General features: G+C 41.0%; 1 long non-coding RNA gene across 1 annotated transcript; it reads left to right on the forward strand.

Annotated features, from left to right (window-relative positions):
* Positions 1–904: 904 nt before the first annotated feature.
* On the forward strand, positions 905–16,287 carry LOC141946831 (uncharacterized). The gene is made up of 2 exons (XR_012629945.1): positions 905–1,130; positions 15,899–16,287. It is a non-coding gene; the product is annotated as an uncharacterized LOC141946831 (long non-coding RNA).
* Positions 16,288–16,621: the final 334 nt, after the last annotated feature.

Here is a 16,621-nt window from a genome sequence, read left to right on the forward strand (position 1 = left end):
CCAACCCCTAATTATTTTAAGCTATTCATCCTGGTATCTGTCCATTGATGCTCAGCCAAATTGCCAGCAGGGGAGAGATCTGTCCAATCCAGGAGCTAAATGAGTCACTGAGAGTCAATCTGTTTTTTTCCCTTGCTGCTGGGATTTCCTTGGGTCCTGGCCTCTCTCTGCTCCAATCACACACACAGAGCTCCAGGCATGGGTCCTCTTTGGCTTCAGCTGCCTCCTGTCTCCCCATGTCTGCTCTGCTCATCACAGCTGTTGATGGGTTCTCACCGGCTGGCCATAGAAGACCAATACTTCCATCACACTGCTCTTACAGCTCTTGCTCTGAAGGAAAATGAAGACATCTTGGCCTTCTTGAATTTGCTGCTGAAGTAATACATCAGGTATCTAGATGGAAAGCAAACCACACGAATAAAATGTGTCATCTGGGTTAGATACTAATTTATTTGCCTTAAGTTCTGGGAACAATATTTGCACTTTTTTCAGAGAACTCGGTTAAGTTCCATAGAAACTGAATACTAATATGATTTCTGCAGCATGGAGAACAAATATGAAACAGAGAAAAAATAGACTCATCAGAAATATTAGCTGCTCAGTATTAAAATATCTGACAATGCTGCAAATACAATTTATAAACAGGAACATTTAGAACTATTCACTAAAAAGCAAATTCCTTGCTTCCTCCCTTTGAGGGTCAGGATTCAATTACACAAAAATATGCAGCAGACTTAAGGAGTGCATGTAAGATTAAGATAACTGGTATTTCATGGTAAATGATTAAATTAGCTGACACAGTTTTATCCTGAACTTTGCCATTAAAACTGACATTTTTGTGCCACGCACATTGTAGGCTGCTGGTAATCTAAACTGCCTTTCTTCTTTCAAAGACTTTAAATAGATGAAGAACTCTTGTTCTTTACTCTATTTGCAAATGTGTGGAAAATATATCTACATCATAACAAGATGAACTAAGCACAGGACTTTTTTTTTCTTCATCTATCATACAAATACCTTAAGAAAACAGCAAGGAAGTTCCAAATGACCAGATTCAGCTCTGCAACATGCACTTTAATCAAGTCATTTATGTGACTCCACAGAGATGAGAACACGCTGTCCTCCTCACGGTGAGTAAAAATAGAGAAATGACAGAAGCCTCTTACTAAAAGTTTAAGTATTCCTAGTATACAATACTAAACCACTCTATGTTTATTCCTTTTCTTTTCAGGCTTGTTTTTTTATGATGGCAGGGAGTTACAGGAATAATTTTGATAGAAAAGAGTTAGGACTGGATGGATGAAATGTTGCCAGAGCTGGTGGTTGTAGTCACTGCCCTTTAGTTGAGCTAGCTGGGAAGGAGCAACTCAACTCCTCTGTGAGGATACTCAGCCTTCAAAGTGAAGTGCAGGCACATGTCATAGCACACAGCAAAGGCAAGGCCAGTCTGATCAGAGACTTGAACTATGAGAGAAGCGTATCTTCTGAGTATTGCACTGAGAGACCACCAGAGCTGGGTGGGAAGAAGAAATGAAGAAAGAAGGCAGGACATGCAGACAGGGCATCCCTACAAGAGGCCAAGGGTGAGTATAAGGAATGGGCTCTGACTGAAAGAGGTCTCACAGGCAGTGGGATAAAATTCTTCTATTCTATTTTGCTGACTTGCCCTGTGGTCAGAAAAACAGATCTTTGTCCTTTTTTTCTTAAATAGTTACATAAAAGTAGTACATGAGTCTCACCAACAATTTCTCCTCGTAATTAGAATAACTTAGAATATCTCAACTTTTTAGCTAGCCAAAAAGTTCAAAAGAAGTAGCTCTAGCAATACAAGAGCACAGGAGCTGCAATACTGGTCCAGAACAGTGGTCCAGCAGGTCCAGTCTTCCACAGTCATGAGCCTTACACACTTGTGAAAGTGATGCAATAGGAATGACAATTATTATTATAGAATAATCTACCTGAATGGGACACCTAATTCCCCACTCACAGACTCCAAAAGTTGGAGCTTTATGAAGAAGTCAGGCATCATATTATACTTCTTTCTGTGCACTGGCACAAAGATAAAAAAAATCTCCAAGCACTGACTATAAAATCTGGGGAGGTAAAAACATGTCTCTGTACTTGAGCTTTTAGTAACCAAGGTCTCTGCTTAAACAGGTAGTGGAAGCTCAACAGACACCAAAGAAATTGTGTTTTTTATTCCAGCAGTGAATCTGGCCCTTTATGCTTAGTGCAGACTTATCAGGGGTGTGTGCATAAGAGGAATGCTATAGCAAAGTTTTTGGAATCCTTGTTATCCATAAACAGTTGAGCAAGACTTTGGACTTTTTTTTACATCTTGGATCTTCTATCAGTTCTATTAAGGAAAAGAAACACAGCTTTTTACGTAGTACCTTCCCCAGGAGTTAAAAAAATCTGGTTATACAACACTCACACCGTTACACCACTATCATCAAAGGGTGGCTTTCAGTGAAAAGAAATGTCCACAGAGACAGTTTCATTGAGAACTCATGCAAATGCTGAACAATGAAACTCAATCTGATTATCAAAAAATCAAACCAGTATGACCATATCACAAACTGTGTTATTCAATTAAAACTTCTCAGTTCTCCTACATAATTTCTTGGCTTTTATATATTGTGCAAAAGATATAGCTACTTTTACTTCTCTTTGCACATTTATAACTTTGAAACCTTCCACAGCAGAGGTTATATGAATCATCTAGCTTTTCTTATTTCAAAATGTTTCAGTGATCATTCATTATTAACTGAGTAAAATTAAGATAGCCATGATAAATCTTGATATATCACAAAGTATTAGAAAGGATATGAAAACATCTTGTTCATAGTACTAACTTTTAGATGACATATGAGGGTACAACCCCAGTTTTTTCACTGTCAGATACAACAAGGCTCTTAACCCAATCACTTATTATTACATTTTTTTCCCCATTCCTAGGCACTAATAGTTTCAGCCTGGTCTGAAACCTTTAGCAGAAAAGTATTCAAACAATATAACCACGAAGAGACTGGATGTTGGTGACAGGAAGCCTGTTGACGTCAGAGATTAGGATCCTAACTAATGTCTAAGTTTTTTCCTAATTAATGTATGTTCTCTAAACAGTTCTACATACATATATGCCTTGATGTGAATGCTCTGGAAAGAGATAAGAAGTCTGTGGCTGCTCTCAGATCTGGAAGTGACGTTTTCCAACACATTGCAGTAACTGGTGTTCTTTTACTAGTGCTCTTTTACTAAATATACTGCAGTGTAACTGTACAGAAAACTTGAAAATATCATGAGAAAACAATCATTTTCAAGTGGCTCAACACAGGAATGAAACACCACCTAGAGAGGAACCATGCTAGTGCAGAAAAAAGAAGGAAATGGCTCATTTTAGTGAGTTGATATCCAGACAGTTGCCTAGACTGAAGTTAGTGGGGCCATTTGAGATGTACTCCACAACTGAATATATTTTGAAAAAGCAGTTATACTATTTTACTCATTTACCTCTTAAAATGCTTTCAGTTTCACTACAGGACCCCTCAGCTTGGGTTCTCCAGGGACAGAGAGGGTTAGGCCTATGTGTAAGGGAAACAGACAGGGACAGTTGTGCAAAGCTGGTCGTGGACTTAATAAGGGCTTGATTCTGTACCAATGAAATCAATGGGAGTTTGGCTCATGTTTGCAATGGGAGGTAGATCAATGCTTTATGCCAGCTGTTCCCTGATGGGTAGGGATAATCCCTTTGAAACAAAATATTTAACTTGTTCTCACTCTGTTGTTGTAAGAAGGCTTCACATGATAATGCCTTCATGAGAATTAAAAGGTGTGACCCATTTTTTCTTCCAAATACCTCTCACTCCTGTAGTATATATTTGCTGATCCAAGGAAAAAAAAAAAAAAAAAAAAGAGAAACCTGCTATTAACCATGTTGGCTTACAAAAAATGCCAGAGCAACGAGTTACAGGGTGAATCATCTGTTGTTCTGCTGGTCATGGAGCACTTCTCCTTGCAGTTTCCTCAGCCAGAAGATGCAGCAAGGAGGCATGTTAATTCAAACAGCTACAACTGAGGTGGGATCCATAGGCAGAAGTAAAATAGCTGAGGTCCCTACAGGCTAATAAGAAGATGATAGAAAAAATAAACTGTCAACAGTCATGAAGGGAGTTATGAAGATCAGAGTGTGGGAACAGTATCAGAGAGACAGGAGCTAAGGGAGGACAGTATTAACAACAAAATCAGATATGTGTGTCCTGCAGTCTGGATCTGAGTACAGCATTTAGTCTCAGTTGCTGTTTCTGTGTTGTTTTTATGTTTTATAGGGGAAATGAGGTTCTGAAACATGGCTGAAGCTGACCATGTTGCTCTACAAATCAGTATCACACTGTGGCTACTTCTAGCCCCTGCATGTGTTAGTCACGTTCAAAAAAAAGTGTGAAAGTTGGGCCCATTTACCCCAGCTTTCAGTTTGGTTCACTCCCTCTCGCCCCTCTGGCTGAGATCCATTTGGCTAACAGACTTGGAACATAAAGTCTGCTAAGTTTTATAAAGCAATTATTTAATTTAAAAAGTCTCTTCCACTGCATTCTAATGAGATTTCCATAAAATACAGAGTCCTCCACATCCTCCTGGGAACTTCTTTTTACTCCACAAACCATGACACTTTTTGAAAAGCTCTAGAAGACTTCAAGGGAGGAAACTTCCAGAGATGGAATTGCTTAGTTTCGCAACCGGGAACTGAGCTTTCTGTAGAGTTACGTCCTCCAGAAGCAGAAAACGTATGGAATCGTTTGAGCCTAAGAGACTGTGACATTTTTATAGAATGAAAGGAGGAACTGAGAGATACAATGACAGAGCTGGGAGCTGCATCTGGCTGGCTGTTCCACAGAGCATTCTCCTTATAGATTTTTATGGCTCTCCTAGCCCTAATATTAAACACTTGACCTTTTTGTCAAATACTATTTTAGATTATTAGGTTGGATGATTAGTTACTAAATATACCATCTATAGTAAATAGGAAATTGTGTAGTCCGATGCTTCAGTCTCAGACCTTTCAGGTATTGCTCCCTTGGCATTTAATGTTAGAACATTGAGTCCCCTTATATTAACTTAAGCCACTTGGTAAGCAAGAAGTGCACAGCATTTTCACACATAGTATAGGGATTTCTGAGGTAGCACTACTAGAATAGGGATGTCTTCTTTCCCTTGCCTCCCCCCGCTAAACTGATAGCTTTAAGGAGAACGCTGTAAACATTGTGAAGTCAGGTATAACTAGGAGCCAGCTCATGCCAAACAATACAACTTAGTCTACTGCCTACAAATAAGTGCATTTACCTTTTAAAGCTCTGTAAACCAGCACTTTGCAAATGACTCTGCCCTGTGTCTCTCTCCCTCATGAACTCTTCCATTTATCCTCTCCCCTCCTCAGTACAATGTCCCCATGTTGGAAGCAGAATTAATAACTTGTTTTTTCACCTCTCCCTCACAGCACCTTCCTACCCTCTTTTGGGAAACCCTGCTGTAAACTTAACCCCTCCCTCTCATAAATCCCACCTCAAATATTTGGATTTAAAGGTATGTTGTTACAGACAGCATGACCTTGAACTTGTGAATATTTATAATAGTTTTGTAAGACAAAAAGATCAAAATTCTTCCTGGAACTTAAAATGGTTTTAATAGGAATGAAACAAAATGCTAGTGCAGAAACATCTATCACCCTTAGAGGACAGGCTGCATGAAGAAGAAAAAAGAGCCTTATTAGCAAACACTGTGGAGCATATTTAGAAGAGCACCCTATGGAGTCCATGTAACATATTTATAGTGCACCAATTCAGTTTGGACATAGAGAGATTTAAGATTTGGGTAACTGATTCCTCACTACCAGCAAGTGACAGAACTGTTTTATTTTTCAGCAGACTGGATCTGGTTCTGATCTCAGTCCTGAAATGTAAGACTAGTACAGCTCCAGTCATTCCAGGAGAATCATTTCTGCCTGATACCAAGGTTACAGCTGGTCTATTAGATTTAATAAAACCAGCTGCTCTAAATCCCAGCATAGATTTCCTCTTTGTTATTACAGGATGGTACTTGTCAGCTAAGCAAAACCCGAGGACTCACCCATTTATGTGGGCAGTGGATGAACAGACTAGATGGCAGGATTGGGCCTCAAATTTGCAGAGCTGTAATCACATTTTCTTTGATTATGCACTAGTGTGATGGAGGCTGCCTATGCACAAACCAGATAACACTACTCTTATTCCTGCAGTTTAATCTCTTGGTAATTAAAATGGGTGTGTTTGAGAACAAGAATTAGGAAAAAACAACTTAAAAGCCCAGCCCTTCTAAAATCACACTGTCTGAATGGTTAATGAACAGTGACTCTTAGTTAGGAGCACCACCATGCTCCTATAACTGTTGTACACTTTTGTCTTTAATAATAATAATAAAATATTACTGAAACTGGTGATACTCTGCTGCAGTTAAAGGATGGTTATTTAGCAAACAATTACTTCCAAAATAAACTGCTGAAAACCTGCTGTGCTCCAGCATCTGCCAAATTGAGTTCCTCCTGTCTCCTCTCTTTCCAGATGCCCTCTGTGTTACTTACTTTACCTCTTGGCACACACCAGTGCAGTGACATGTGACGAGGTGAGGTTTAGGGCAGTTCCTAGTCATTACTTCCAGATCTGGAAAGAGCTGGGACTCCTCTGCAGTTCCAAATGACAGCAACCTGCAAAGGTGGAGCTGCAACAGCTGAGAATTTGCTCCCCAGGCATCGTACAGGTACTTGCTGATCCCAGAAAGTCACAGAACAAGAAAGCCTGGTTGCAGGCACAGCAATCCCACCTGTTAGGTGTTACATTACAGAAGTGTGTGTTGGAAGACTTGGACATTCATTCCTTGTTAACAAGATATGTCTCTACAGCACAAGGCAACACTGAGAAAGCTTTTCTGGCCTCACCACAAGAACCAGCACACATCTGTTGATCTCAGCACTGTCTTCCCAGCTGCTACACCCAATTCATTGAACCCACCTGCTTCAGCTACCTTTATACCTCAAAGAAGTTTACAGCTGCCCTAGCTGGAGATGTAAACTGAAATCTATAGGTAAAGTGGTGATTGATTCAAATGCCCTTTTATATACGTATCTTGATGTAAGTATAGTCAGTCTTTGGCCATGTTCAGCTCTGTTGTAGATGGAAATATTAACATGGTAATGACTTAGCAGCAAATCAAGATTTATTAACGACTAGCAGCACTTAATCATTAACCAATTTAAGGATTTACAAAATAATTCCGTAAAATACATTATGATTAAAATAGTGACTTAACTACAGATTCGAAAATTACAAGATTCACACTGACTTACTATAAGGTATCCTAACTCTCTCTCTATATACATGTATATTCATAAACACAAGACATACAAACACACAGACAGACAAAAATATTTGGATCCAGTGAAATATGTATGTACCCACACTCGTGAAAACAACAGTGTATATCCAAACACATAGATAGGTAGAGAGGTGGGTGAAAGAGAAGCTAGCCCACAGTTAAAATTTCCTTCTCTCGGGTTTAGAGTAAATATTCACAATGCATCAGCATTCCTCAATGGGTAATAATTGAGACTCGAGGGGGTTGACTTAGCCATAGCCCTTAGTTGGCTTTGATGGCAGACGGTACCTCGAGGAGTTGATACCTAAAAGGTGTCCCAGCTCAGGGGAGATGCTGGTCACTGGCCCACTGTGATTTGGGAGAGCTCAAAGGGTGTCCTTAGGGTCACTATTTATAGGGTCCAAGATAACTGACTTCTGTCAGGTACTCTTCCACTCCAGCTCGAGTGATGAAATATTCTGGTGTTTGCCACCAGTTGCACAGGCCCAGAACTTGCTGGATGTGAGGTTCTGTTATCACCCTCCCTCAGCCACGTCCCAGCTACAGGTGTACCAGGCTGTCAGGAAGTGATGGATTGTTATTACCGCTCCCAAGCAATAGGGAGAGCAGGAGCCAGGCACATCAAGGGGGTGCCTTAATGCTCTGGTCCACTGCCATTTGCAACCCATACCGCCCTAGTTTGGTATGTGGCTCAGGACGGGGGTGGAATCACACCAAGCCCCAAGTGGCCCAGCAAGGGGGTTGGGGAACTGCACCACCACAAGCTCCCATATAAGTAGTTGCAGAAATGGGCATGAAGTAGGAAAAGCAGTTAACAAGACAAGACAAAGTAAATAGTTGTGCCACATATAAGATCTTTAATAGATCTTTTTATTGCTGCCACTCCAACCCTTTTTTTAAGCCTCTACAGATTCTATAGAATCATTTAGGTTGGAAAGACCTTTAAGATCATCAAGTCCAACCATTAACCTAGTACTGCCCAGTCTACCACTAAACCATGTCCTTAAGCACCACATCTACACGTCTTTTAAATACCTCCAGGGGTGGTGACTCCACCACTTCCTGGGCAGCCTGTTTCAATGCTTGACAACCCTTTCTGTGAAGAAATTTTTCCTAATATCCAACCTAATCTTCCCCTGGCACAATTTGAGGCCATTTCCTCTTGTCCTATTGCTTGTTACTTGGGAGAAGAGACCAACACCCACCTTGCTACAACCTCCTAGTTGTGGAGGGTGATAAGGTTTCCCCTGGGCATCCTTTTCTCCAGGTTAAACAATCCCAATTCCCTCAACTGCTCCTCCTAAGACTCATACTCTAGACCCTCCACCAACTTCGTTGCCCTTCTTTGGACATGCTCCAGCACTTCAATGTCTTTCCTGTACTGCCCAAAACTGAACACAGTATTTGAGGTGTGGCCTCACCAGTGCCGAGTACAGGGGGACAATCACTTCCCTAGTCCTGCCAGCCACACTATTTCTGATACAAGCCAGGATGCTATTGGCCTTCTTGGCCACCTGGGCACACTGCTGGATCATATTCAGCCAGCTGTCGACCAACCCCACCCTAGCCCCAACCTGGTCCTTTTCTGCCAGGCAGCTTTTCAGCCACTCTTCCCCAAGCCTGTAGTGTTGTGTGGGGTTGTTGTGACCCAAGTGTGGGACTTGGCACTTGGCCTCGTTGAACCTCATACAGTTGGCCTTGGGCCATCAATCCAGCCTGTCCAGATCCCTTCGTAGAGCTCTCCTACCCTCAAGCACATCAACCCTCCTGCCCAACTCAGTGTCATCTGCAAACTGAGTGAGGGTGCACTTGATCCCCTTGTCCAGATCATTGATAAAGATATTAAACAGAACTGGCCCCAGTACTGAGTCCTCAGGGACCCCACTTGTGATCGGCCACCAACTGGATTTAATTCCATTCACCACCATTCTTTGTGCTCGGCCATCCAGACAGGTTTTCACCCAGTGAACAGTACATCCATCCAAGCCATGAGCAGGCACTTTCTTCAGGAGAATGCCATGGGAAATGGTGTCAAGGGCTTTACTAAAGTCTAGATAGACAACATCTGCAGCCCTTCCCTCATCCACTAAGTGGGTCACCTTTTAACAGAAGGAAATCAGGTTAGTCAAGCAGGACCTGCCTTTCATAAAGCCATGCTGACTGGGCCTGATCACCTGGTTGTCCTGTACATGCTGCATAATGGCACTCAAGATGATCTGCTCCATAACTTTCCCCAGCATTGAGGGCAGACTGACAGGCCTGTAGTTCCCTGGATTCTCCTTCTGGCCCTTCTTGTAGATGGGTGTCACATTTGCTAACTTCCAGTCAACTGGGACCTCCCCAGCTAGCCAGGACTGCTGATAAATCATTGAAAGTGGCTTGGTGAGCACTTCTGCCAGCTTCTTTAGTACCCTTGGGTGGATCCCATGTGATCAAAAAAGGGTTTTTTAGAACCTTAAGGATTTGGCTTGAGAAGTAAAACCACTGTTTATGCCACAGCTGGCCTTGGTCCATTTGTTTTGCTACATAATCAAATCTTTTTGCAAAAGAAAAAGAATTCTAATTCTATGTAATTGCAGTATTGCCTTGACCCTTGAAGTCCATGGAGCAATTCCAGGACTATGTGAGTGCAGAGCAGAGTAAGAATGTAAAAACTGTTATGATGTTGGTGCTTAAAACAGAGACCTATATTTGCTGAAGGCTTCTGTAATGATCTGGACTGAAGATAAAAAAGCAGTATATGCATAAACCAGTTTCAAACACGTGAGGAAATCTGCCGTCTTACCCACTTATGTCCTAAATCAGTAATTTTCCAGTCTGTATGGCTTATCAGAGGACTTCTGGAATAGCATTTTACTTGCATAAATTCCATTAGCTGTATCCATGAAAAGTCACTTCTAAAACAGTGTTACATCGATGAGTTTTTCCCAAATAGGTTAAAGTGAAGTAATAGAAGTTAAACACGAAGTCCACAGCAGGAAGTCAGTAGCAGAGCTGCAGAGAGTATGACAAGGGTCCTGGCACCTAGATGCAGCAGGCCAGACCATGACAACTCCCCCAGCTGAAAACCACTCTAATTAGTTAGCTGTCAATCACAAAGTAGGACAGAAAGTTCTTCTCAGCAGTTAGTGGACATTAGACAGTTATCTGTAGAAAATGATGTGATTTGTTCTCAGAATTGGAATTAGGAAATGATTGGATTTCACTGAATCAATCTGTGGTCCCAAGTACTCCAAAGCATGATGCCTACTCTCCCTCTCCTTCTATCTGGAGGATTGTATTTCTCAGTGCACACGACAATATCTACTGACTCCCACAGGTAGCCTCAATGCAAAATCTCTCTCTTGAGAGCAAGGGAACTATTCCACATTTACAATTGACTCTAAGGAGAAAAATTCAGATTCCATCTTTAGAAGACCATTTCCCAGTGACACCATTTCAACTTTTGTTCTCATATTGCATGGTTTGCAAGCACAATTTATCAATTTATCAATTGTGATATATCTTATAACCTCCCATAGTCAATCAGACTTGTGGATGTTTGCCCTCTTCAATATTTTCCAAGGAGTTTAGATGGTTTTGGTTGGTATGGAACAAACACACACGGATATCTGACATAAATCATTATGGCCTTTGGCCAAAACATACGTTTTAGCTGTGAGCTTGTTATCCTATGGCTAACTATTTTTTTCCATTACATCCAGCAGAAATGATAACACAGGCTACATTTGCTGAGAAGCAGTTTGCTTATAAATCAGGCCAAAACACAGTGGCTCGGCTTCCTCAACTAGGATCTTCAGGTCTGCACTGCAACCAGACATGTCCCAGGCACCATCTGCCCATCTGTGCAAATGTCAGCACAGTCACTCCACTGTAGCCAGGACATCTTGAGAAAGCAGTTAGTCATGCTGAGAAAGTCTAATCTCCTTGGTCACAAAGTTCTAACAATAATTATAATGGGTCTATAGCTCAAAAAACTGAGAACATACATATATAAGGACAGAAAATTGACACATGGGAAGTGTAAGGTGTTATAAATATAGCTGCTGGCATTAACACAATGTGTTATATTCTGAAAAGCAAAGCATAGTAAAAATGTCTTTTTAAAACACAAAAGCAAAAACTTTGCCTTTACCCACTGATGTTTGTAAGCTATTTATGCTCAGTCCAGCTCCTGTCAGCTTATCACAAGCTGCATGTTTTCATTGCAATCTACTGCACAGCATCACTCCAGCTCAGCTGGCATTTGTGTTGTGAGAAAACAAGATGGATTTCACTAATTTGCTTCACTCCTATCCTGCATCAATTCCTGTACATAGAACCCCCTTTCTCTCTGTAACATTGGTGGGATGGTAGTGGTGGGCCAACTTCAACACCTCACTCACCCAGCTCCTCCTCTGCTTAGGCACCTGTCAGCCCCCATGTTTTTGGTGCAAAATGCACCATTTTTCAGGCCTGAACATCTCACTGGAACGGTTTATGTCTTGTCCACCAAATATCACAGCAGGAGTGAAACGTCAAATGGCCTTACTAATAGGGCTTTATTTTGAAAAGTCTTCCAGTGGTGCATCTGGGGCCTCCAGGACATCCTCCCTGTGGTTATGTTGAAGTGGTTGAGGAAGGTAAGCTAACCAGATTCTGGATTACTTATTTTACTTCTGTTATTACAGCTGAGGCATGTGACAGGCATATATGGTCATTTCAATGCAGTTTTCTCATCACTGATGGCAGAAAAGAAAGAACATGAACAATACAATGATGTATTTTTTAAATAAGAAGCAAAGACTTTTCAAACTAGATACCATGTAAATCACTATTAGCAAATCTGTATACCAACCAAAGATGTATACCAATGATACACTCCAAAAAATGGCTGGGCATTTAAGCTAAATTTTGTTTGGCACGGTGCAGGTTGGAGCTCCAGATGGACGTAAGCCTGGGGGAAAAAACACGTCTGCCTACAGAGTAATTGTTAATACTGAAGTGAGATTTTATATCTTCTTCCCCCATTCTGTGTCTTTATCATGGGTTCTACCCTCCCTTTTTCACACAGGGGTCACATCATTTCACCTGTTACTTTCACTGGTTGATTAAACCAACTAAGCAATTACCTGTTTGTTCCCCTGATCTATTAGGGCAGGTCTCATTGCGAGCCCTCTGCAGATGAACAGCTGCGCAGAACATTCTCACTCTACAGCTCTCAGGACTAAAATTCCTAGACTACATATAAATTTATTCTTCCAGTGAATAGTCAGATTATATGTTCTGATTAGTGATGTTAGCAATTTTATGGGAGAAGTGGGAAATTTCTGTCACGATATGGTTACATGACTTCATACAGATCCACATACATACACATACATTCTTTAATATATTATTTAACTTAATATTATTAATTCTCCCTGTGCTTTGACACTCCATCTGAGTCAGACCAAAGTCCAGACATGATGTCTGCTTCCTGTTTGCTGTTTCACATCTCTGCTATGGCAAAATGGCTGACGAGAGAAGAAAGTCTTTGAAGTGTTCTGACAATCTCTGTCAAGAAGATCCCAGAAGCATAGATAAATGTTTTTTCTCTCCCAGGCCTTGCAGCTTAAAGTACCAAAGGGTTCACTGCTGTTACCCTTTTTATTCAAAACCCATATGAAACCACTAGAGGATATTGTGAAATGGCATAGGCTACAATGTCATCAATATCCTGATGACACCAAGCTCTACGTCTCCTTTTCATTGAAGCCATATGTTACAGCTTCCTTGTGTCTGGCAGAGATAAGACATGGATGAAAGCCAGTTGGCTGAGGCTTTCTCTAGATAAGATGAAGGTAGTGTATGAGTTTGGCAAGGGAAAAGTGTTTTGAGTTGACAAAAATCTGCTTTCAAAGTTGAGGGAGATTCCCACTGTCAAAATGCACAAGGGATTTACCACCTCCTACCTCATCCTGGGGTCCCAGCTACAGAAGTAACACAAATCCATTTGTCTCTTGCTAGACTTTACTCACTCGGTGGTCACTGGGTTTCAGTTGACCAGTCTGTTGTTGATCAGGCTCACAAGGTCAATGCAGGCCCTACTATGTCTTTGTCATTACTTTCAGATGTTGCCTAGCCTATTCATAAATATGTCCAGTGACAAAGACCCTACCCCATACTGCAGTAGGCCACCAGATTCCTAACAGAATATCAAGTATTTCTTAATAATTAACTGACATCTTTCTTATTGCAATTGAAGCTTATTGGTACTTGCTTTCCCCCAGGAACATAAGAGAGAATTACTCTCCTTTTCATTGGAGCAGTGTTTCTCATGCAGTTGAAAACCTACATTATCTTCTCTAAGACTGCTCTTGTTTAGGTTAGACAATGCCAGATCATTCCTCACACATCAATTGTTTTTAGACCTCTGATTATTCTTTTTGCTCTTTTCTCCAGCTGGACTGTATTTCTTGAAATGCAAGCCCTCAAAGGAGGTCCCAGTAAATCAAGTGACTTTTTAAGCTTCTATTAGATATAGGTAGGCAGCAGCATTGTTTCTGCTCCAGGCCCTTCTGGTGTATTTACTGGGTGGAGAATCTTTGCTTGTTATCTCTCCTGCAGTATGATAGTATGCAGCTTAGTTGCACTCTGCCCCCTAAACTAAATTGCGCTTAGATAGCACAGACACACACAGGTCAATGCAAAGCCAGTAAATTCTACACTCATTTTCCAAATTCACAGCAACATTTTGGGTAACATCAGGTTCCTCTAAGATGTCCATCCTTTTTTGCCTGCAATTCAGAGCTCTCCGCTTAATTGTTGAACCTCCCTTCCATCCCATCAGCTTTCTTTGACCTTAGTTAGTCCCACCATTAAGTGGAACCTTTCTGCTATAAAGCATTCTGGCCTGATCCTCTCTTGTGTCCAAAGCTGCTGATTCTTCCAAAAGCTTGAGTCTTTATTGCTCCTTTTAAAGCCTTTCCTTAGTCCTTGCAGAATTTTCCACTCTCCACTTTTTTTTTTTTTCCCTCCCCACAAATGGAGAAGCAGGGGGAATTAATTTTCTAAGCCCATTTGACTAGATGATCATCGAGGTTAATAATCTACCGCTGTCCCTTGGCTGGCTGCATGGGACACAGCCCTGTCAGTTCTGCAATGCAGGCATTCAACGAGTCCAGCTAGAAGCCATAAACTGGATCTAGACACATGTATCCACCAGCCACCACAAGATCGCCCTTAGTCATGTCGTGCTGGCAAGGGAAATGGGTTCATCCCTTTCAGAAGCCGACTTCATCATTTGCATATGTCTCTTGTCTTTTATTTCCACAGTGCTACACTGTCACTACGGGACTATTCTGGAAGCACAGAGGGAGCCTTCTCAGAAGCTTTAAGTAATACAGGATAAGGCTGCTTACTCTATTGCAGGGCAGAAAAGAATAAATTAAAAAAGACAAATTACATGTGTTCTCCATACTTTGCATGAGCTGCCAAAAGCGTGCTGGCCCGAGTACATTGATGCCTGGCTTTCTTCAAGAAAAGTGAACCAGGGACATATTCTCTAATTTGGGCAAAGTAGCTCTGTAGGAACAGCCCTGCACCTCTTGGTAAGGCTCACTGCTGTATCCAATAAAAACAGGGGACTGGGAGAGTCAGAAACTCTCTGGCAAATAAGTAAAAAGATGACTATATTAAATGAAGTTTATACAAGAACAAGGAGGATGACCAAATAAGAGCCATGCCGGTCACTTTCAATTACCCTATCTGCTAAAGAGACAGGCAATATTTATGTAAATTACATAGTCTCCACATAGCACAAAGAAGTTACTGTTGTTCCTCCTTCTCCCTCAATGAAATTTATGATTCTGCAGTTTATTAAATCCTTCTCTCACATGTGGAAATAAAAAAAAAAATTTTAAAAAATCTTTGAGACACCCTCAGAGGAGCACAAGAGGCAGCCAGCTGATGCAAACAGCATGCCAGGGTTTCATAAAGGAACTAGGAGTATTAAAAAGGGGAAGCAGATACTTTTAGAAAAATTTCTGATAGCCTTGGTATTCAGGTTAGACTGCCCAGGGAGAGAACTAATGTGTTCTCGAATCATTACTGGGGATTTTCGGTGACTGTAGTGACATTCATGAAGCAGTTACCCAGATCTCTAGTGTGAACAGCCAAGACCTCATTGCTTTCTGATCAGATTTAAGCGGAATGCTGTGGGGTCCTCATGTTTCATGCCTTGGAATTACAAACTGTACAGTGACCATCTTAGTACTTAACATACAAACGCATTTAGTACTTAACATATAAATGCATAAACAACAGCCATGAAGAACTGCAAGCTTTATTATCTGCACATTGAAGTCTTTTTCAATGTTTTAGGAGAAAAAGGCATGTAAATATGCAGACCTAAAGGTTTCTGTGGAAAAAGAAATGGCAACAGACTCACACTCAAGGGGAAAGGGCAGTATGGCTAAGTGCAAAGAACAGCTGGGGTATATGTAATGTTACAGCTATTTTTCTGTGCTTCCTCTAGGATGAACCAAAGACCTTGTTTTGCTGGATGCTGAATGCCCTAAAGTCCCATTACACGTCTCAGGAAAGGACCTTAATGGTTTTATTGGGACCCATATCTGCACATATAACATGGCCTTTGAAGATGAAAGGATTTTTTTTTCCTCTGTTTCCATTTGTTGCCTCTTGGTTGACATGTTCCTATATGGACACTCAATCCCCAGATATCTGTTGCCTAATCAGGGACATCAATAACATCCTCAATGGGAAAACTCTGGAAGATCTATGAAAGTCAGAAGTGTGAGGAATAGATCTCAGATGATGCAGATGCGGTCATTGCTGTATGATCAGATAAGCAACATTGCAAGTTCATTTTTGTATGCAAAATAAAATAAAAATGTCAATATTTACACATAACCTTCAAGGATCTTACATTTGCAGCTCTTTAGTATTCAGTGCAGACCACATTTTCTTTAGTCCGTTACCAACAGCTTGGAAATTTAGTTAGAGGATGCAACCCAAATGTTCCTCCAAATGTTGTTTCCAAATGGTCATCTTGAAAAATGCTGTTTAAAAGGATGAAACCTTTATGTGAAGATATAAGAACCCATGCACAGAGCAATATAAACTGCAGCAAAATCATCTGAAGATTAAAACCACTAATGATAAAGATATTACTGTTAGGCATAGTTTAATTTGTTGGTAACTAAATCACCAGAGGCTTTTTACAGGCTGCTTGGAACCC

This window comes from Strix uralensis, chromosome 8, assembly GCF_047716275.1.
Source record: "Strix uralensis isolate ZFMK-TIS-50842 chromosome 8, bStrUra1, whole genome shotgun sequence".
Lineage (NCBI taxonomy): Eukaryota > Metazoa > Chordata > Aves > Strigiformes > Strigidae > Strix > Strix uralensis.